Source organism: Nannobrachium achirus (assembly GCF_963921795.1).
Source record: "Nannobrachium achirus genome assembly, chromosome: 20".
In the NCBI taxonomy this organism is placed as follows: domain Eukaryota; kingdom Metazoa; phylum Chordata; class Actinopteri; order Myctophiformes; family Myctophidae; genus Nannobrachium; species Nannobrachium achirus.
Window position 1 is genome coordinate 49387334 of NC_137827.1, and position 22195 is coordinate 49409528.

At 42.0% G+C, this 22195-nt stretch overlaps 1 protein-coding gene across 1 annotated transcript in view; it reads left to right on the plus strand.

Moving 5' to 3' along the window:
• Positions 1–20225: 20225 nt before the first annotated feature.
• Positions 20226–22195, plus strand: part of exoc3l4 (exocyst complex component 3-like 4) — a 34690-nt gene continuing 32720 nt past the window's right edge. The window contains exon 1 of the mRNA XM_080751218.1: positions 20226–20480. The gene's annotated coding sequence lies outside the window, so the exon portion shown is untranslated. The remainder of the gene's footprint in view (positions 20481–22195) is intronic.

Sequence of the window (22195 nt, forward strand, 5' to 3'; positions counted from 1 at the left end):
AGCCATATACAAGATCACAACGCAATGTGCCTCGTTGTGTGCTAAATGAGCTTGTAGATCGGCTATATCCAGCGAATAGATTTGTTGTAAACTGTAAAGGGAAAAAATTAGAGAACCAAGGACAGAGCAGACCCCGGTCTTGTTTGATGGTGGACAGTTATTTTTCTAGACATGGTTGCTGAAGCACCACCAAGAGTGGAACATTTCCAAGGATTTACTGTATACTATTGTATGACTTTTACATGCAGAACATGTACCGGTACTTGCATCTGTCTGGTTGTCTGCTGGCCTCTCTGGCTGAATATCAATGCCTCCTTAGCTATATTTGTATCTACAGTATGTGCCTCTATATCTGCATCTATCTAATGGAGCCTGCGGTAGTTCTTTTATTTGTGGAAGGCAGGATGTGTTGTTGCCATCTCCCCGGACCCCCTCTTCATTAAGTAGTTAATTCATTCACACTCCCACAGAGCAGTCCGTCACCTCATGTTCATTCTCATTGGCTACAAGCTTAATTCTCATACGCCCTCTTACCCACAATGAATCTTAAGCAGTCTATTTAAGCAACTTCCTGTTCTATGTTCATTCTAGATGTTTAGCTGTTACTACTGGTTGTGCAGCTGTATGTGTTAAAAATCGCAATAAATGGTATGGTTAATCTTAATTGGTGTTGTTCCTCCTGAGCTGAAACATATAAAAGAACTCTATTTGTGATTTTGCACGTTTATCACTGAACCTGACGTTGGTACTGACTCCAATCAACCCATTCAATACAGACCTTAAATCATTTTCTTTAATGTGATTTTATTTCCTCATCCACCACATCGGCCAGTCAGCTGCTCTCTTAACGTCTCTATTATGTGCTATACCTTCATCTTCAATTTCAAACAAGGACACAGTAGACAATGGCGTGTGAGCTGCAGTCCACTTGCACGTCTCAAGTGTTTTTTAGCGAGGAAGTGTCTGTTTTAATGATGTCAACGTGTTCCCGTACGGTACCAGGACTCTCATCTCCCTCTCCTGCTGTCATCAAACGGGTCTTTCAAATGTGTTCGTGATAGGCCAAGGTAACCCACCCACTCACCCTTCATCTCCAGCTACCTGCGCTATATTGTGCTCTTCTTTTAAATGGACAGCTGGCAGCCCACTTCCCCATGTATTCCTTTGTTTAAAAAGCAGACAGGGAAGGGGAGGACCAGGCACGGTAAAGCCTCATTTATACTTACAATTTAATACATTTTCAAGTGCAGGTCATGACTAAAAATTAACCCAAAGGGTAGACTCTAGAAGTAGAGCTTACAACTCTTATCTGTTTCTACTTTTTTTTTTTACTTTTCTGTATTACTTTACTCATTGAAGAAAGACAGGACATGTGTGTTAGCATCTCCAGTTATGAAAAACAATGAAAGAAACACTGGTGAATTTCAATATTTTGTTATGAAAAATTCACATGCTGCCATTTTGTCATTTCACGGTTGTAAAGAGGAGATTATCTGTGTGCATGATGCTGGACCACATACTATACACACGTGCGCACACGCACAGGACAGGCACACGCACGCACACGCACACACACACACACACACACACACACACACACACACACACACACACACACACACACACACACACGCACACAGCACCTCCAGGTTACTCCAGTAACCTTTGCTATGAATAGTAAATGTCACCATAATCCATTTTAGATAGGGTTGCTCTGCAGGTGGAATCCCGAGTGGGTTGGTAGGTAGAGTAAGATGAAAGGTTGCCGTTACAACAGCCCTGCATGCAACGTCCCTGGATCCAGGTGTGCCACCCCATGCCATAGCGGATACTCTTAAATGGGCATCGTCCGGAAGAAAAGACTCACCTGGATACCCCAAAAAGCCCAAATTATCATCCCTGAAGGGTTTTGTTGGTGGAAGTGATGGATTCCCTTTTGGCCCCACGTGTAAGAAACTGAAGGTTAGATCCTGTAAACATTTGTTTTATAAGCAAAATGGGCAGTCCACTGACCTTTCTATTATTGTCATTGAAGCTGGTCGTTTGAAAGGTGAAAGTGAAATAGCAAACAAGGCACCGAAAATGTAGGCATTATGGTGATAATGGGTTTCACTTTCAGGTCAGGAAGGGGTAAACGTCAACCCACAAAACAAAATCTTCAGTGTTAATTTAACTCTTAGTGCACAAATGTGCGTCAAACCATATAAGGCATATGAGTTTACTATGACTCACTCAAACATAACCATACTATATGAGTTTACTTTGACTCACTCAGATATAAACATATAGAGTTCCCACTGCAGCTACACCCAAATGTGTCATCATCAGACTCAAACAAATCCTATAAAGATCCTTTGGGTACAGCTAACTTAGAACTCTGGTCGTTATGGTTACTACTCGGTCGGTCAATCTTCCAGAGACACCCATGCACATATTGAGATCCGGTGGTCCAGAGCCACACATCCGACCGCTATGCCCATACTGTATACAGCATGGTCATGCGCACCATGCGAGTGACGTCGTCCTTTAAAGGGAATAATCTGGACAGTATGAACCATTCAGAGCCATGGGCTCAGCGGCGTCAGTTCAGAAAAGGCTAAGGTATGGCAACATGACTGGTGTCTTGCACGCGCGCCCTCGCGCGCGCGCAAGACACCAGTCATGTTGCCATACCTTAGCAACAGGCACGATGAAAAGTACATTTTATTATTTCCCCCTGTAGCCAAGGTATGGCAGGTGCCATAGCTTGCCATACCCAATTGACGCCTCTGCATGGGCTGAGTGGAGTCACAGAAAGTATAATGGCTCTCGGGTGTCCCTGCCCTGGCAAACTCAATTTCCATCTCTCCATCTCTTGACCCCAGCCAGTAGACATGGTGGAAGATGATGATGTTACAGCATGCATTATTAAAAGTATCACCATCTCCCGTGTCATTGGACTTTCATATTGTAGATGTCCTCTTATGAGCTATCCTGCTGTGGTTTATATTACAAGTCCCAAACGTGGACCCCCCCCCCACCCCCTAATTGTTTTGATACAAGAGTTTTACAAACAATGTTGTGAAGAGCGCAGAGAAGTCATGAGGATGATGATGAATATAAATTATAATGGAGGAGGATGATGATGATGATGATGATGATGATTATAGCCCTGGGCTATATGCACAGATGGACATGACAGGGAGGTGAGGCTAGCCTGCAGAAATACATGCCTACTGTTATGTACTTAATAGTTTGTTAGATTTATGTTAGAGTATGTCACAATCCCATCTATATCACCTATTTATGGCAACAGACAACCTTCAAGAGAGGCTCTCCTCCTTTTTTACACATAGGCCTACCAATCGAGGTCAGAAATGGCTGCAGCCAGCTGATGTGTCTGATGTCTGAAGTCTCTGAACCACGAAAATAAACATCAAACTCAATCTTTATCTCTCATCTCCAGTTATTCTGACTCCTCAGAAGCACTCGGCCCAATTGGGACGGACAGACAGACAGACAGACAGAGAGGTAGTTGCGACCGTAGGTCGCATTTACTACCAAAACCTCCACAGGCTGTCCGTCCGTCCGTCCGTCTGTGAGTCAGTCACACTTTTGCCCTGCTCATATCTCCACAACCGTTGCCCCCATCCATGCCAAATTTTGCACACATACTCCTTACCTGCCAAACTACAACCTCCAAGGACCCCCAGAGCTCAGGTCCCTGGGGGACCCCCAGGTGTAAAAAAATGTCCCTCCGTGAGTGACACGTCACACGTCACACTTTTGCCCTGCTCATATCTCCACAACCGTTGCCCCCATCCATGGCACATTTTGCACACACACTCCTTACCTGCCAAACTTCAACCTCCAAGGACCCCCGGAGCTCCAGGGACCCCCAGGTCCCTGGGGGACCCCCAGGTGTAAAAAATGACCACATGTGCAAAAATGACCAAATGACCACCCCAACGGGGCTGCTCACGGGGAATTCCTGGGGACCACCCACTCCTGGTGCTCCAGAACGGATGCAAAAGTGGTGGCGCCCCCAGTGGAGGACCACTGCAGCTCACATCAAATGCCGTAACTCGGGCTAGGAGCGTCCGGGAGAGCCGGGGCCGGTACCTATTCGTCCGCCAAGGCAACGCGGAGACCCCACCCCTCATTTCTCACATGGCCCTCTTCTAGCGCCACCTGCAGGCCGATTTTTAAAAACACATTTTTGGACACTGCTCCTACAGATTTTGCCCTAAAATCACGGAAATCACTACACAGCATGTCTACACTCATGTCATCAACATGGATCAGGAAGATTTAGGAAAAACCCATTTTTGCCCTATTTGTGGAGATAAGCAACCTACGGTCGCTTATCTCCCGATTAGGGAGTCTTACTGGTACTATAGCAGGAGCAGGGGGAATTGTGAGGACTGTGTGTGTGTGTGTGTGTGTGTGTGTGTGTGTGTGTGTGTGTGTGTGTGTGTGTGTGTGTGTGTGTGTGTGTGTGTGTGTGTGTGTGTGTGTGTGTGTGTGCGTGCGGGCGGGCGTGTGAGTGTGTGCGTACGTGCGTTGAAGGCCTGTCAGCTTCTTCCTCTGTGGCAGACTGTCACACAGCTGGAATACCCAACACTCTGGAGCAGGGAGTCCACAGGGCGCTGCTGGGTTATTTTAGGAACTAAAACTGGAGGAGGGAGAGAGTACTTATCCTCCCATACCCCTATCAACATACACACACACACACACACACACACACACACACACACACACACACACGCTGCCTCCTCTGCTCTGTCTGACAGTTCGGTCCCTATGTTAATTTGCACAACCTGAATTAGCCACTGATCGGGCGGAAATAAAAGGAGATTGCTAGTCGAAAGGGCCTATTCATCATCACGCAAACGTGCATGTGCACGCACGCACGCACGCACGCACGCGCGCACGCACACACACACACACACACACACACAGAGGGGAGTTATTAATACATCTGAGACCTGGCTAGTGTTTGATGTTTGTGCGCTGGCGTTGAGATGGTTCCTGCTCTTACTTAACAAAACGTTTTTGAAAGCCCAGAGTCCTGAGCCACGGCAAACGCTAGTATAGGGCAAACATGGTCATTATTCACTTTCAAGTTAGTTTTTTTATTAAATATATCTTTAATTTCCAAGGCATCTATTTATGCTTTGTTTGATAATTCAATAGTCTTTCAGCTTTTTGAGCGGTGGTCACACCGTCTCCATAGCGTGGCCGTGTGTGTATGCGTGTATCCGTGTACGGTATGTACCGGTATGCATGTGTGTCACACACACACGCACACACACACAGACACAGCCTTGAAATTAATGGACACCACCGCTAAGTTCACACTGGTGTGATTTTTTAGATAGCTGAGTAGTGGAGAAACAACAGTATAGTTGTCCTGTCCAGCACCAGAAGTGTATGGAGAGGAGACCACCTCTAACCACTTTATATTCTATTAACATTCATTCACACCTAAATCAAATTGTCCTTTTACCTTTTGATTTTAATTATGATATGGCGACTTTGAGTATAAATGTATCTAGAAAAGCACTATATAAATTGGATGTGGCCTATATTATTGTTAATTCATTTTATTCAATTATTAGGACCTGAGCACTTGCTGGACCAGTGTGAAGCAATACAAATGAAATGAAAGGAATTCATTATTATTCTTTCTATACACAAATAAATTGCATTTTGCAGAGTCTGAACATGCTAAAAGAGCACACACATCACAAGTGGCAATGCAATAGCGTTCACATACATGTACAAATTCAGTATGCACATGTATCATGCATGGTTATGGTACAGACTTACAAACAAGCCTCTTGGAGACTAAACCCAACCTAAACCCAACAGGAGGTCAGCCATTTTGATCATTTGACCATTTACAGGGGTCATATTACTTAAATGAAATCCTCTTAGGAGGAGTTTGTGTGTCAAAAGCGTGAGTTTTCGTCCACGCTGTGGCCGTGGCAAAGCGTTGAATGTCCATGTTTCGCCAGCAAACAGTATGGGGACTGCTCTCCATTCCGACATGTCTCCATTTCGACATTGACTTCTTATTGTCGGAGTGGCAACACTTCCATAGAGGTTAGGTTTAGGGTTATAAGGGTTAGGTATAGGGTTAGTGTCGGAATGGAGACAAGTAACCAAACAGTATAAGTGATTTGCAACTCCACTGTGAAGCCCCACATTAAGATGTAAATGTGGTACAGATACTGTATCTATTATGTCTAAACATGCAAGAAAGCCTCCAGGTGCCATGACCTAATCCCAACAGGAAGAGCTATATGCTGTAAAAAAGGAGAGGAGAGATAAAAATAGAGTTGTTTTAGATGTTTTCTGTGGTTCACTTCACACAAGACGCCATACAGTGGTTGACCTTGATTGGTGTAAAAAGCACACACCTCTCTGAACTCGTGTGTGTGTGTGTGTGTGTGTGTGTGTGTGTGTGTGTGTGTGTGTGTGTGTGTGTGTGTGCGTGCGTGCGTGCGTGCATGCGTGTGTGCGTGTGTTTCCAGTCAGTGGTGGAAAAAGTACTCACATTGTTTACTTAAGTAAAAGTATCAATGCTGCAATATAGAAACACTTTTGCCAGTAGAGGATTTCTGCAAAAAACTCTCCATTCTCATTGGAATGCATTGGCGGATTCCACTCTAGGTATTTTGGTGTGAGGGCACCCTTACAAGTAAAAGTCTGGAATTCAAAATGTACTAGAGTAAAAGTAAGAAAGTGAGCTTAAAATATACTTATGTACCAAAAGTAAAAGTACAAAATGTTTGAAAATAGCAGATCTACTAGCTCACAACGCATCGCGATGTGACACGTTGTGAGCTTGTAGATCGGCTATTTTCAAATAGCCAAGGAGTAAATCGGTCTGAAGTGGATTATGTTTTATAATATAATCATTTATATCTGCAAAGTAACTAGCAACTAAAGTTTTCAAATAATTATAGTGGAGTAAAAGTACAATATTTGGATCAGAGATGTGGTGGAGTAGAAGTAAAAGTACTGAAAACTGGAAATACTCAAGTAAAGTACAGATACCTCAAAACTGTACTCAAGTACAGTACTTAAGTAAATCTACTTAGTTACTTTACGACACTGTTTCCAGTTCAGGATGGAGATATGATCCTCCATTCGGTCTGCCCCATGGTCTCTGATAGATATGAATTATGATACATAATTGTATGACTTACAGTATAGGAGACCATATTTTGGTGGTACTGTGAGTTCAGGCTTGTTTTGGTTATACTGTATGTCACTAGTGGAAAGTTACCAACACTCTACGTGTCTGTCTTCTTGTTATGATATGGGAACGAATCAATGAGTCCCACGATCATATTCTGTCATATACTGTATCCTTATATACTGTATGTTAACTTCCATCTTGGAAGAGAGAGAATAAGCAAAGCTGCCACTATATGGTATGCTCACTGTTTGTCTTCCTTGTCTGACTCTCTTCAAATACAGCAATTTATTGATAGTCCTTTGGCTCGTCTCTGTCTTATTTTGGTTATGGATTTATCCATATCCATATTTATTTTACTTTATTAATAATTTATTTAACAGTCTCTTTTACAGTACAGCTGGAAAGCCTCCATAGGGAGTCGCTCAGGAGGAATCTGTATTAGATGCCCAAACCACCTCAACTGGCTTCTTTACATGTAAAAGAACAGCAGTTCTACTCCAAGTCTCTCCTCGACCCGACCCTTATGACTGAGCTTCTTACCCTATCCCTAGGGAGCCACCGGGAGGGAGGGGGGGGGGGGTCACAACGGAAGTATCTACTTAGCAACCTACTGCCAGTGGCTCTGTAGCTACGAAACCACTCACCACTTGGTACAGTAGCATCTGGAACAGTCTATGGCATACATGGGCAACTGGCGGCCCGGGGGCCACATGCGGCACCCACCTTCACTTCACGCGGCCCGCAGGTTAATACCGGAATACTGTTATATTATTGATTTCAGCTGTTACAATTCCAAACATGACCTGCTTTAATTCCGTCAGTCTATATTAGTAGCTTAATGACTAGTATAGTAGTATTAAAATGTATTTTTTTATGTCCAATGTATTTGTATTTAGGTTCATGAAGTTAACATGAGTATATAACTAAATGCGTTTGAAATTAATTCAAAATGTTATTCCAATTAAAAAATAACAAAACATAATTCAGGATTCCAATTCAAAAGAAGCAAAAATAGCCGATCTACAAGCTCAAAACGCATCGCAGCGCGATGCGTTTTGAGCTTGTAGATCTGCTATTTTTGCTTCTTTTGTATGAGATACTAGAATGACAAAGTAGGACGTAGCGATATGCAACGTGGCCCTCTGGAGTGAAGGTGGAATATAGTGGCCCTCGCCATCATCAAAGTTGCCCACCCCTGGTCTATGGACACGTCTGGCTGTTTGATCTGGTCCCATCTTGCTTTGAACTATAGTCCGAACTCTGCTTGCCCAGTTGTCCCAGGTCTGCTCCCTTTTTGAGGTGAAAATCGTATTTTACGTTATCCTGACTCTGTGTTTTGAGTGTCTGCACTGGGGTACAATTGTTCCTTGACAGATTAATTGGCTACTCTAAGTCAAAGAAAGCATCACTTTTGAAGAATACTCTCAAATGGAATGGGTTTTAAAGGAGTTTGTTGACTTTTCAGGCACGCGGCTGACAGTTGGATTGTGGGAAATGGTTAGTGAATCGCTCCACTTACCTCTCTCCCCTCTGCTTTGAGTGTATGATTGACACGAGAGTCTGGGTCACCTGTCAGCCAAAACGACTGACGGGCTCATTTCCATTTCTAGCCCCCAACGAGGAGCTCTAGGGATGGTGCAGTTACCCAGCAATATAAAATACTCTTAAGTAAAAGGCATGTATTCAACATTTGACTTGACAAAATAATGAAGTACCAATGCCTACTGGATGTTTTACCATGGACAAAAAGATATGCTGCCCACTTCATTATGGCTCACTCATTTTGAGTGGTATATAAAATGATTTTGTATTTATAACATAACCCAACCCAGGATACAACACATCACATCACTTCACACACAAAGCTCCCATTATATTCTTTGCCAGTCCAACCATTACATAACTGCCTCCATCCCAACCACAGCCATATGGTACAGTAGGACCTTCTACATGTACCAGTGATGTTGTAATGTAGTAGTTATTTATTTTACATTTATTTCACTAGTGAAGACTTCTTCTAATACTTCAATCAATCAATCAAAAACAGTATAAATTGTCATTTTATTTAAGACAATGGATAGACGAAAGCCTGCATGGAATAAAAGGAATGAAGGATGGGGGGATGAAGGGAACATGGGGTCCAGGGGATGAAGGGGTGAAGGAATTAAATGGCGATGGGATGGAGGGTTGAGGTGAGAGATGTCTGAAGAGAGGGAAAATAGGCACATTTTGGAAAGATATTGTCTCTTCCTTATGTCCAGGTGTTACCAATGATACCAATTAAGGCTCTGTTCCATTTCGTTTAGCACAGTGGTTCTCAGACCTTTTAATTTCAAGGAAACCCATATCTCTGCAAGTGTACAAATGGTGTCTACACTCTTAGAGTTACGCACCCATAATGGGGCCATTTGAAACCCCCTCAAGTCCATGAGGGTCCCTATAAGGTCCAGGGAGGCTCAAATTTCTTTCCAATATGGCTGCTGTGCTGAGTTTATTATGGGATTATGGAGAGATGAGGGAAATGATTGAGAGATGGAAGGAAGGAGTTAGCCTATCAGATAAGAATGAATTGTATGCCTTTATTTGATAGGACAGTAGACTGACAGGAAATGAGGAGTGACAGGTCATCCAGATCGGGAATCAAACCGGCGACGCCGAAGCATCAATGCCTATGTGGCAATGCCTTATGTGGTATGCACCTGAACCAGTAAGCCAGCTGGCACCCCAAAATGAAGTTATTAGTATAGAGGGTATAACATGATATCATTGTACCTGGAAGTTATGCGGGAACGTCTAGTGAGTGGCAAAAACAGAGCGCTTCAGCGCTTCCAAACTCCAATGCTTCATTCACGCTGCTTTATGTTTGCCACTCAGTCTAGAATATGAGTGACATATGATGATTGAATAAGGCAATAGGCATTTATAGCATGGAGATGTTTTTTGATTTTGGTGTTTGGTGTTCCTCCTGAACATACTTTATTCCAACTCCATTTATAATTCCCATTGAGATTGACCACTTCAACCTATACATCCCTATGATGGGCAGGTTATTAAAGGGGCCATTTTTACATAATAGCCTACGTTTGTACATATACTTACATTCATACAGACAGATGGCCAGACAGACACAGGCTTAAGTGTGATGAATGTCTTTTTCAAGGGAGACCTTGAAAGTTTCAGAGAATCAAACATTAGTTAGATTAAATGACATCATCAGGTATGTGCCTCTTTAGCTCTGTACAATGCAACAGCATGCGCAACGAGCAAATAATCTCAATTATACATTCGGCAGCATGACATTATGTCATGGTGTAATGACATGTGGTCAAACCCATGGCTTAGCCCGTGACCTTATTCACTACGATTACATTATATACGGAAGTGATAATCCCATGGACATCTGCATCGGGCAACTGCTAAATGCATAGCAGCAGTGTAGACGTTGTATACTGTAGGCCTACATACATGTTCAAATGGATGCCTGCTCAAGAGAATGCATGCACACGCACGCGCGCGCACACACACACACACACACACACACACACACACACACACACACACACACACACACACACACACACACACACACACACACACACACACACACACACGCATGCACGCATGCACACAAAGACATTATATTCACCCCCAGCAACAACATCCCTGTCATTATAGTCCAGTCATTATATGAAAAAACCTAAAACAAATTGCAATAGTAGCAAACTCAACTGATTCTGTATCCTCATTATGTCCTTAGTGAGGGAAAAAAAGTCCCAAGGAATCCCATCAGGGCAAAGTTTTGAAAACGACCTACCTACCTTCACTTACTATACACTACACTATAAAGGAAAATATGACTCCCAAAAAATCTGCTTTAAGTGGGATGTGAGGGGTCAAACTAGGGGTTTTTAATTATTCTGAATCCATTGCAAGCATTTGTTTTGCATGAAAAACATTCCTTGGGTTAAAAACGGACCCCAAAAGACTGTGAAAATTGATGACTCATCACTAAACCATCATTTTGAGGGGCCATTTCTTACCGCCAGTTTGCTACTATTGCAATTTGTTTTAGGTTTAGCCTAATTTTGGCCTAAAATGACTGGACTATTATGCAATCCTAATCTGGGGTCTGTTGACACTAGCCTTTGTGTGGCAGGCAGCCTTTCTGAGTTCAGGCAGAGGAAATCACTGGATTACTGGTTCAGCCATACATGCCATTATGAGTCAGATAACACTTTCACCATCTACCGCCACTGTGTGCGTTTGACCCTTTGCATTTGTGCGTGTGTGCGTGCGTGCCTGCGTGTGTGTGTGACTGTGCGTGTGTAGGCTACTTGTGTTAACAAACCACTCTTGGCAATTCACTATCATTTCAGGGACAATGACTTGGTATGGTAGTCTGTCAGACCAACAACATTATTCGTCTCCAGACATTGTTCCATACATACATGTGACCGTATGAATATGACCAGTAGTTCGTTTTATATTTTGCTAAAACATAACTATATCTAGCAACTGTTACAAAGGTTTTGTGCTACCATTTAAGTAGGCATATATACAAAGCTGTGAGCGGGGATTAAGTAGTGTATTTGGAAATAAACAAGTTACTGATGACACTAAAGAGAGAAGCTGCAAAATGTCCATTGCATCCCTGTATGGCTGTGTAAACTGAGAGCACCATCTACTGGTACTCACGGCGTTCTGATGTAATATGAAGTAATAGAAGGCACAATCCTACTATGCTATTATAAAACAATAATAAAATGAAATGAGGAAAAAAAACTGTCCTGACAAACATTCGCTCTGTCCTCATCCACTGTTCGCAGTGGTTTGACCAATCCATATCTGAACTAGTACATTGGCATTGAACAATATGCAGGGATGAGTCAGGAAGTGGTTTTTAAACTTGAACCAAAGTGTAAGTTATGAGATAGGCCTATGTAGTCATGTTTGCAGTCCCAAGCAGTGGTGGAAAAAGTACTCACATGTTTTACTATACAAAATGTATACAAATCTTTTGAAAATAGCTGATCTACAAGCATCGCACGCATTGTGAGCTTGTAGATCGGCTAAATGGATGAAATGTATAGGCTATAGGCCGGGTTAAAGTGGTCAATGTATGTTTTGTAATAATAATCAAAATCTACAAAGTAACTAGTAACTAGTTGTCAAATAGGCCTAATTGTAATGGAGTAAAAGTACAATATTTGCCTCTGAGATGTAGTGGAGTAGAAAAGTACTGAAATTTGGAAATACCTACTCCAGTAAAGTAAAAAATACCTCAATATTGTACTTAAGTACAGTACTTGGGTAAATGTACTTTGTTACTTTACACCACTGGTCCAAAGTCTGCATGTTGTTCATTTGGGTGCACCATACCATGCTCGCATCCCGCATCCCCGGGCAGGTATGGACTAGCCTACATCTGAAGTTGCATCGGGGCTCTGTTATGATACAGTAGCATGAAAAAACTATCAAGTCGCTGTAGCTCTGGGGCTTGGTTATAGTGTTGCCACCTTGGGCTTTTTTTTAACCTATTTCCTAATATAGTATTACCTGGTGCAAACATCAAACACCCACAAGATCAGACCGAGAGCTGTTGCCTAGACCCCCAACACCTGAAATCTATTCAGTTCCTCGAGTCCACATCGAGGCCCCATGATGACCAGAGACATGCAGACCCCAGCCATCAGACAGAGTACTGTATGTATGTCGGGCTACATACCTCCCTAGAGAACCTCCTTACAAAGGACGCTTTGTAAGGAGGTTTAAATATCAGATCCTGGTAGATCATCTAAAATTCGAAGAAGCACTTTCTCATCACAGACTAGTTGTACACAAACACCACAACCTCCTTAACAGAGCATTATGGGCAACCCCACCTGTACATACATACATACGTATGTACATACATACGTAATACAGAGATTCCCTGCATTTATTGTAAGATGATAAGATGTTTGAGTCATTTAACTGATACATTGTGTTCGGCCTATGAGAGAGGGACTGGCAGCTAATTACAGGGCCAGGTGTGTTTGATTTAGTTTTAGCCGGGTGTGTTTGATTTTGTTTGAGCTATTAGTTTGTCAGTTCAGAATGTTTTCAAGCATTCACTTACAACTTTTGTCATTATAGCCTGGAAATAAAAATACTAAATAGCAGATCCACAAGCTGTAGATCAGCTATTTCTACGAGTTTAATATAAAATAGGGAATTAATTTATGAAAAAATAAATACTAAATAAATATAAAGATACTAGGATTCTGCCCAAAACAAAAGCCACAGATTCCATCTTCCTCTCAGTATAGCACACATGCAGAGCCAACAGATGATGTGATTCTGTGTCACTGAAAGGGGTCAGAGTCAGGAATGTGTGTGTGTGTGCGTGCATGCGTGCGAGACACGTGTGTGTGTTTGTGTATGCTGAACCATGTTGAATATGTGAAAGGAGTGAATTTATAGGAAACATCAGTATTAGTCTGAGCGTTTCAGGCAAACATTGTGCACTTTATGAAAGAAGAATGAAATTTAGCACACAGTTAGAACATGCCATATGGAACATTTGTGGCTATAGGGGCATCGCAGATTTGTCTTGGGAAACTTGTGGGAGCCAATCAAAGTTGCTCTCATAGACTTTAGTATAGAGAGTCAAATAATACAAAAAATAGATATGCTTTAAGTAGCATGTGAGGGGTCAAACTAGGTGTTATTCGAGATTCGGAATCCAATGCAAGCATTTGTTTTGCATGAAAAACATTCCTTTCCGAGAAACGGCCTCCACAAAACTTTGAAAAGTGATGACTCATCACTAAACCATAGTTTTATGGGGTCCGTTTTTAACCCAAGGAATGTTTTTCCTGCAAAACAAATGTTTGCATTGGATTCAGAATCCCAAAAAACACCTAGTTTGACCCCTTACATGCTACTTAAAGCATATTTATTTTTTGTATTATTTTACTCTATAGTAAAGTCTATGAGAACCCAACTTTAATTGGCTCCCACAAGTTTCCCAAGACAAATCTGCGATGCCCCTATAGCCAAAAATGTTCCATATGGCATGTTCTAACTGTGTGCCAAATTTCATGCTTCTTTCATAAAGTGCACGATTACATCAAAATACTGCCCGAAACGCCTGGACTATATGTGACAGTGAATCATAGATGAATGTGCAACATGGGCAGACTGATAAAACAAGGAGGTGACTAACATCTCATAGAAACAGCCACCTGTTAGCTCTTTGTGGACAGAAGCACATCTATTCTGGGTTGTTATTCTATCTTTTAGATGAATCTGCTTCTGGTACAGTAAATTGCTCCCACTTCAAAATGTTTTTTTCTTTAAAATAAAGAAACACTCTTGACACCTTTATTGTTAGTAACAAAACCTACAGAAAAATGCATCCCTGTGAAACGTCATTGTTTGCAGGCCAAGAGTAAGTGCTCCTAACTGTTTTGAGATGACATAATAATGCACCACACTTACGAAAGTGTGGTAGCCTGCAATGAGGGCCGGTATAAGGGATGCTGTGTTTTTGGGCACGTACCTTTTTGGCGAAGCCCGAACTGGCGAACAGGGGAAATGTCCCCTACCGTAGCGATCTGGCGAAAAAAAAGGGAAAAAAAAAACCTTCTGCATATTTTTCGTCTTTTTCGTTTAATCCTTCTGGACAGGGCGTTTATCGTGCGCTTGCCCAGGCCTTACGGCCTGGGCATAAATATAACGATTGCATTCACCACGGCTTCGTAACTCGCGCGCCGCTTGCAGTGTCGTGGACAACCGAGCGGCTCCGCCTGGAGCTGCGGCGTCATTTACAATAACGCCACGGGCAACAGGCGAGACCAATGCGCAAGCACTCAATAACTACGAAAAATGCCTTAAAACAGAGCCATGTTTAAGACAATAAAACGATGACTGTTTTTTCGCCAGATCGCTACGGTAGGGGACATTTCCCCTGTTCGCCAGTTCGGGCTTCGCCAGATCGGGACTTTCCCGAGTTTTTGCCCCTAGAAACAGCAGGGTGAATATCAGCATTATATGTCGCATTGTTGAATTGGTTTTGCTTCAAAAGGTATTTGCATATGCTTTGATCATGTGTTTCAACTCTTTGTCAATGGTTGGCCACCACTCAGACACGCTCTCTCCCCCAAATCTACAGTATGATGCCTTGATGCCAATCATGTAACTCATCATGTAACTCTGTCCTCGTGCAGTGTGGTGGGGCCATCCTGTCTCCATGAAACATGCTCCTTTGATGTGGTGAGTTTGTTCCCAGAGAGGAAGTATTTCTGCATCTTCAATTTACTGACATGTTTAGGCCCGCCATGACTGATAACACAACTCAGCATCTGCATTTCCACTTACTCTCCAGTCTGTAGCTTTATTTGTAATTTTGGAAATTCTTTGCTATAGGAGAGTATAGAGAGAAAGTGGGGGGAGAAAAAAGAAAGACATCACATGGCTCTGGCTGGAGTCGAACCAGAGATGCCACAACCATAAAGTCGGTGCACTAAACCGTTGCACCGGTCTGCACACCTATGCTATTCGTCACAATGCTTCTGCATTAATACACCACTAAGTCCAGCTACTGGCTAGACTGATGGTTGTGGCATCATGGAATGCAAGTGCCAGTACCAGGATGATCAGTTTTACCTTTTTAAAAGCATCATCTTGTGCCAACTAGAGTCAAGATTCAATAACTTAATTGCCATGTCAACATACGGTATACAATAGTTTATAGGAATTTGTCTTGGTTCACTCTCAGACATAAAACATAAAAAGGACAGGGCAGCAGCACAACATAATACGAACATCAATAAACACAGAAAAACACTTGTTGGTCTATAGCAGATCATTACCCAGAACTCTCTACAAACCATGAACTCCTGATAGTGGCTGAACTCATAGATAGAGCTCACCTTTGCAGGGGTTGGGGTGGATTCCATTTCCATTATTGCTGCAGTGCCATGTGTGAATGTGATCGTCTCTAAAGGCACTTGTCATTATTTCGTTTCAAGCCAGCATTTTTCAGGATTTGCTTTGCTGTCTGTAGTAGTCTCAACTGGTGTTCTTGTGGTGTCTTGCCAAAGACCAATAAGTCATATGCTCTGTAAGTATTTATGTCAGGAAGTGCTGATGAACATTGGACTTCTAAGCACATTGAGTTGCTTATGCTGGATGTGCTCTGTAAATAAAGTTTGATTGATGAATATAATTTGGTTTGTGCGTGTGCTGTAACTTGTAACTTGGTTAGTTCGTGCACGTGTGTGCGTGGGTGCGTGCGTGCGTGCGTGCGTGCGTGCGTCCGTGCGTGCGAGCGTGCGTGCGTGCGTGCGTGCGTGCGTGTGTGTGTGTGAAGATAACGAAAGCTGTGAGAAGATTTTATACATTTTAAAACAAACAAACAAATCTAAGAAATTCCATAAAGAAAAAATAATAATTAAGAAGTTGTGAAAATATCCGATCTAGTGCGAAGCTACGCGTTGCGCATCTATTTTCACCAGTCCCGGGTAAATGTCTAATCTCTATTTGGGTCTCGACCTGAAAGGTTTGGGAACCACTGGTGTAGACTAATAGACTAAGACTAATGGGGATCCTTAATAAATAAACAACGGTCAGACATAAAGTATGGAGAGGGAGAGGAGAGGATGCACTGTGGTTCAGTTACAGTATGTTAAGCTCGTGTGGACCTGTGACAGCGGGGACTGCCCATAAGTCCGAAGGTTCATTAGTCCGAAGGTTCATTAGTCAAAAGGTTCATTAGTCCGAAGGTTCATTAGTCCGAATTTAGTTAGGTTTACTGAGGTTAAGGTTAGGGTTAGGGTTTGAGTTAGGCATAGTACCGTATTTTCCGGACTATAAGGCGCACCGGACTACAAGGCGCACTGTCAATGAATGGTCTATTTTCGAACTGTTTTCATATATAAGGCGCACCGGACTATAAGGCGCACATAATAGACGCTACCTTTGCGTTATGCATCCAACAGATGGAGCTGTGCTAAAGGGAATGTCAATGTCATTGAATGATCCATATACGGTATAAGGCGCACTGGACTATAAGGTGCACTGTAGTTTTTTGAGAAAATGAAAGGCTTTTAAGTGCGCCTTATAGTCCGGAAAATACGGTATTCTTAACAAATTCGGACTAATGAACCTTCAGACCAATGCCATGGCACCGTGACAGCAGATACCAGCTCATGACTTTATACCAGGGGTCAGCAACCTTTTTGAAATGAAGTGCCATGTTTCTATTGTCTAGAGTGTTAGTGTGCAAATATTTTGACATATTTGTTTGGCAGGACATTGTTATAATGATCATTAGACCCAGAGCAACAATGCACCTATCTCCCCGACTCCCTCCCCAGTCAGAGTACAGAGTTTTAATGAATGTAGAATTTTGTGCAAGATGTAATTTGCTATAAATGAGCTAACTTCATTTAATTGACCACGCTTAAAAAAAGATTTGTTTTTAAAATAAAAATCCTCTCTCTCACACTTCTGCCAGTGTGCCGGTGATCACCCTCCCCTGTGCCAATGTTGGCACCCGTGCCTAAGGTTGCTTACCCCTGCTTTAAACAGTATCATCAGATGGACTGTAATCTTCCCATTCTGTTTGTCTAATACACAGAAACATAATAACACTCATAACATGTTAATATGTGTATATCATAACAAAACACACACATTGAGATGCTTGAAGGTGCTGCACCTCAAAGTTTGTTATGACTAATGTGCATTTAGTACTTTGATAATTATTACTTATTACTATTACCAAACACTGGTACTTGTTTTTATTTAAAGGTATTTCAGGTATGCTCCCCTCATATAGGTATTTGTTCCATGCTTGAACCAAGTGAAAGCACATTCATACCCACTCCAGTGATCTCCTTATGTTAAAGGCTCCTCCAGTGCACACAGTACTGAGAGAGGCAGCTTTCTCCATCAGCGGGCCAACAACCTGGAACTTACTTCAAAAATCCTTAAAACTGTCCTCCCTCTTGGCAGGTTCAAAGGATTGATCCTTACTACCTTTAATCATGATTCACTTGATTTATTAGTTGCTGTTCTTTTGTAAATTACTCTGTTTAATTTATCATTTTAATATTGTGTTTTTATTGTTCTGTATTGTAAACCTCGGCTACATTGAAAATGAGGGCTTGCCCTCAACTGTACTTCGAGTATAAATAAAGGTGATGATTACTATTCCTCATTATTTCTATTGTTGTTGTTATCACTGTTGTTACAATGTCGAGTAACCAAAACCAAAGAATTTTTCTGTGAGCCTGTATATAAAAATGCAATAACAATGTTGAATCTTGCACGCACGCACGCACGCACGCACGCACGCACGCACGCACTCACTCACTGACTCTCACGCACGCACGCACGCACACTATACATGCTTATTGTACACCAGCTGGTTAGTTTAGCAGTAATCTGATAACTGTGACCTGGCTGAACTATGAGAGGTTATACAGGGGCCTGGCTGAACTTATACAGAGGTTACACAGACCTACAGTATAGGAGAGATAGCGGCAGTAAATAAACACATTCTGTAAAATTACACTTTAAGCCTTGCCGAGCCATGAGGCCCATAGGAAACATTCTTTAAGTGAATAAAAAACTAAAACTAATCAAATCTAATTAATGCCAGTAATTTGAAAACCTCTGGACTCAGGGACTGAGCTGGGCCATTAAGTGTGTGGGAAGATGAACTCCTGACATTGGAGAGACATGGGACCTTGAGAGTCTGATTTCAGCTTTCAGAACATACAGTATACCTACTGTGTGTCAACAGCTGATAATATTTTTTTCTTTTTTTTTTAATATAATTTTTATCCCACAATTTTGTAACCCATTTTCACCCAGTGCCTATGTAATCCTGGGCTCTGCTCTCCCTCTGCCGACGCCTGGGGAGACAACGGACTGACCTCATGCTTCCTTCTATGCATGAGGAGTCCAAGTTGCTTCTTTTCACCTGACAGTGGGGATTTCCCCGGTTTGGACGTAGCGCATGGAAGGAACACGTTATTCCAACCAGTTCCATTCCCCTCCATCAGGCACCCCGGCTGGCCAGGGGGAGGCATTATAGAGGCAAGATTACTGCATGTTTTTGTGAGGGTATCTACCCTAAAGGCCTCTCCATACTTCGACCGAAATGTTCGGTGAGTTGTGTTTTCCGACGTGCAAATTTCCGAACTCTCATTCGGTCCAATGCTTTTCAGAAGTCCTGAGGGATATAATTTTATGGTAGAAAAGGACCTTTTGACCGAAAACGGCGGTTTCGGTCAAAGTATGGACAGGCCTTAAGAGACACAGGGAGAACATGCAACACAGAAAGGTGCTGATGACGCGGAGGAGGGAACATGCTAGCCTAGCACAGCTAAACAATTCACCCATGTTAAAACAAGGTGGGGATACTGCAGTTAGTTAGCTGCATTAGTATATAGTCTGGCCAAGCCAGGCTAGGAACACGCCCCCAGTGCAGTACATTGAAATAGACCCTATGACACATTGGGCATAGTCTATAGACCTACATTTAGGGCTATAGGCCAATGTGTTTTTCGTAAAATGGTTATTTTGCATGTCCGTGGCAAAAATGTAACATTAATGAAAATGTCCACCAGGAGCTGCCATGGTGATGACCCCATAGGGATGACCCCTGCTAAAAATTAAAAGAGAAACATGTTCAGTAGTGTCACGTCTACACGTTAATTTGCTACATGTCGCCCTCCAGTGGACTCGATGTATCATAGCAGGCCTACTAGTAGGTTGTTGAAAAGCAAGATTTTGCATTTGTGAACAAAATGCATAGAGTGAAGCCTAAGCAACGACAATAGTTTGTGCCAAATTAAATCTGCCAATAATTGTCATTCGCAGAGCTCTCGCGTACATAGTGGTTGTGGACGATTTCCCAAACTCTCATGGTGATTTATTTGACCCACCACAACCCTATTCTTCGTCTAATAATTAACTAATAATAAATCAACCATGCAGTGGTTGAAAGGTGATCCAGTTCTGCGCTTAGCCTACACGCCATTGACAATTCCCGATCAGCTGTGGTTAATTTGCCCGACGGAATTTCCCCCCTAAATGCCCGTTTAGTCTTTGTCCATCTGACTAGAAGGATCGGTGCCAACCAGGGCAGGCCCATTCCATTCAGCAGAGCGTTATGAAGAAGTGAGGAAAGCGAAAGCAGGTATTTTATACGGCAGGTGACCGCTTCACAGGAGGACGAAGAGAAGAGGGGACAAAGGTTGTACAGCCAGCCTGAGCTACAGGGCAGGCTACGCAGGTAAGGAAACATTCATTTACATAATTTGTCCTAATTTATCACAATGGGACCATTGTTTTTTCCTTGCATCGAGCCAACAACACAGCACATTTAGATTAGACTCACAGACCGTTAAAGTTCACTGTTGTGGAGAATGTGGGCGGAGTTGTAGCCAGGTTTACAGTATTGCACTTTATAGTAGTAGTGGGAAAAGTAGGCTACTCACATTCATTATTAGGCCTATTATCTTAAAGTATCAATACTGCAATGTCTAGAAGTAAAAGTCCGGAATTCAAAATGTACTTGAGTAAAAGTACAAAAGTATTTGCATCAACTTGTACTTTTAACCAAAAGTCAAATTACTTTTGCAGAAGGGGAGATTGGGGGTAAACTGAGACACCCCCTGTATCTAGGCAATGGAACACATTTGTGGTCATGTTACCATTATATTTTCAGGCCCCTTGAATGTCCCCTTGCCATGAAGGAGAGGACCTGATAGTGCTGTGGAAAACATAAAATATGTTTTTTTGCATGTAAAAGTACATTTTTTTGCTGTCAACATAATCAGCTGTTGTGTCAAAGCAAATTGATTTAGAGATTTTATATCATACATGTTGATGAACTACCAACATAAATCCACGTGATAAATGCTAGCTGAAGATTACCCTGAATTTATAAGAGCTCTTATCAATTCAGGGTAATCTTCAGCTAGCATCTAGATGTCCTTTTTTGGGGGGTAAAGTGAGACAATTGCTTCAGGGTAGTAATGTGAGACACTATCTCACATTACCCCAACATGATAGACAGGGAGAAAGCTGTAAAAACCTGATTAAAGGGTGTACTTCTAATAAAGTCTTCTATCAATCAATCAATCAATCAATGTACCAAACCTTTCTCATTTGATTCTTATGTATTTTTCCCTGTAGAATCCATTTCTGCAATACACATTTTTTGTATTGTGCATAATTAATGAGATAATTAGCATATTTGACTAAATATGCTTGTCAAATATGCTTGCAGATCTACAATCTCTATTTTCAAATGGACACGATAAGGCTGAAGTGGTTAACTTGTAGGCCTATGTTTTGTAATAATAATCAATATACAAGGTAGAATAGGCTATATCTACTTTCAAATAAATGTATTTGATTGATTGAAGACTTTATTAGAAGTTTGCATAGGAAAGGGTACCGTTTCATGACGGTACAGTATAGTGGAGTAAAAGTATAGAAGTAAAAGTTGCACTCAAGTACAGTACTTGAGTAAATGTAGCATACAAGTTACTTTACACCTGTGTTTAACACCAGCTCTTATCAGCAGCAATAACCTAATTAAATTGGGGTCATTGATGATGTTTTCCAATCACAACTCCAGCTGTAGCTCACATAGGCCTATGCGTTCGATTATAGCCTGTACGACGTTATGGCGATGTTCTATTTTAGCTTAATAATTTCGTTTCAAAGATTAAAATGTGTTGTTCAAGGTGTATCATGGGGAAAGCATCTACTAACTACAAAATATAGGCCTCTATCCTCATGTAAACCAACCAGTCGGGCTGTATGTGACTGACTGACTGTAGCATAATATGTTGCATTATGTGTCATTGTGACGTACACACGTTTATGGTCACATTTTTCTTTTTACATGTTTTTATACCTTGAAATAAACAGTAGAAACGTCTATTCCAGCTTTCGCCACAAGATGGCATTCTTCTCCCATAGTGAGACAGCTAGGGG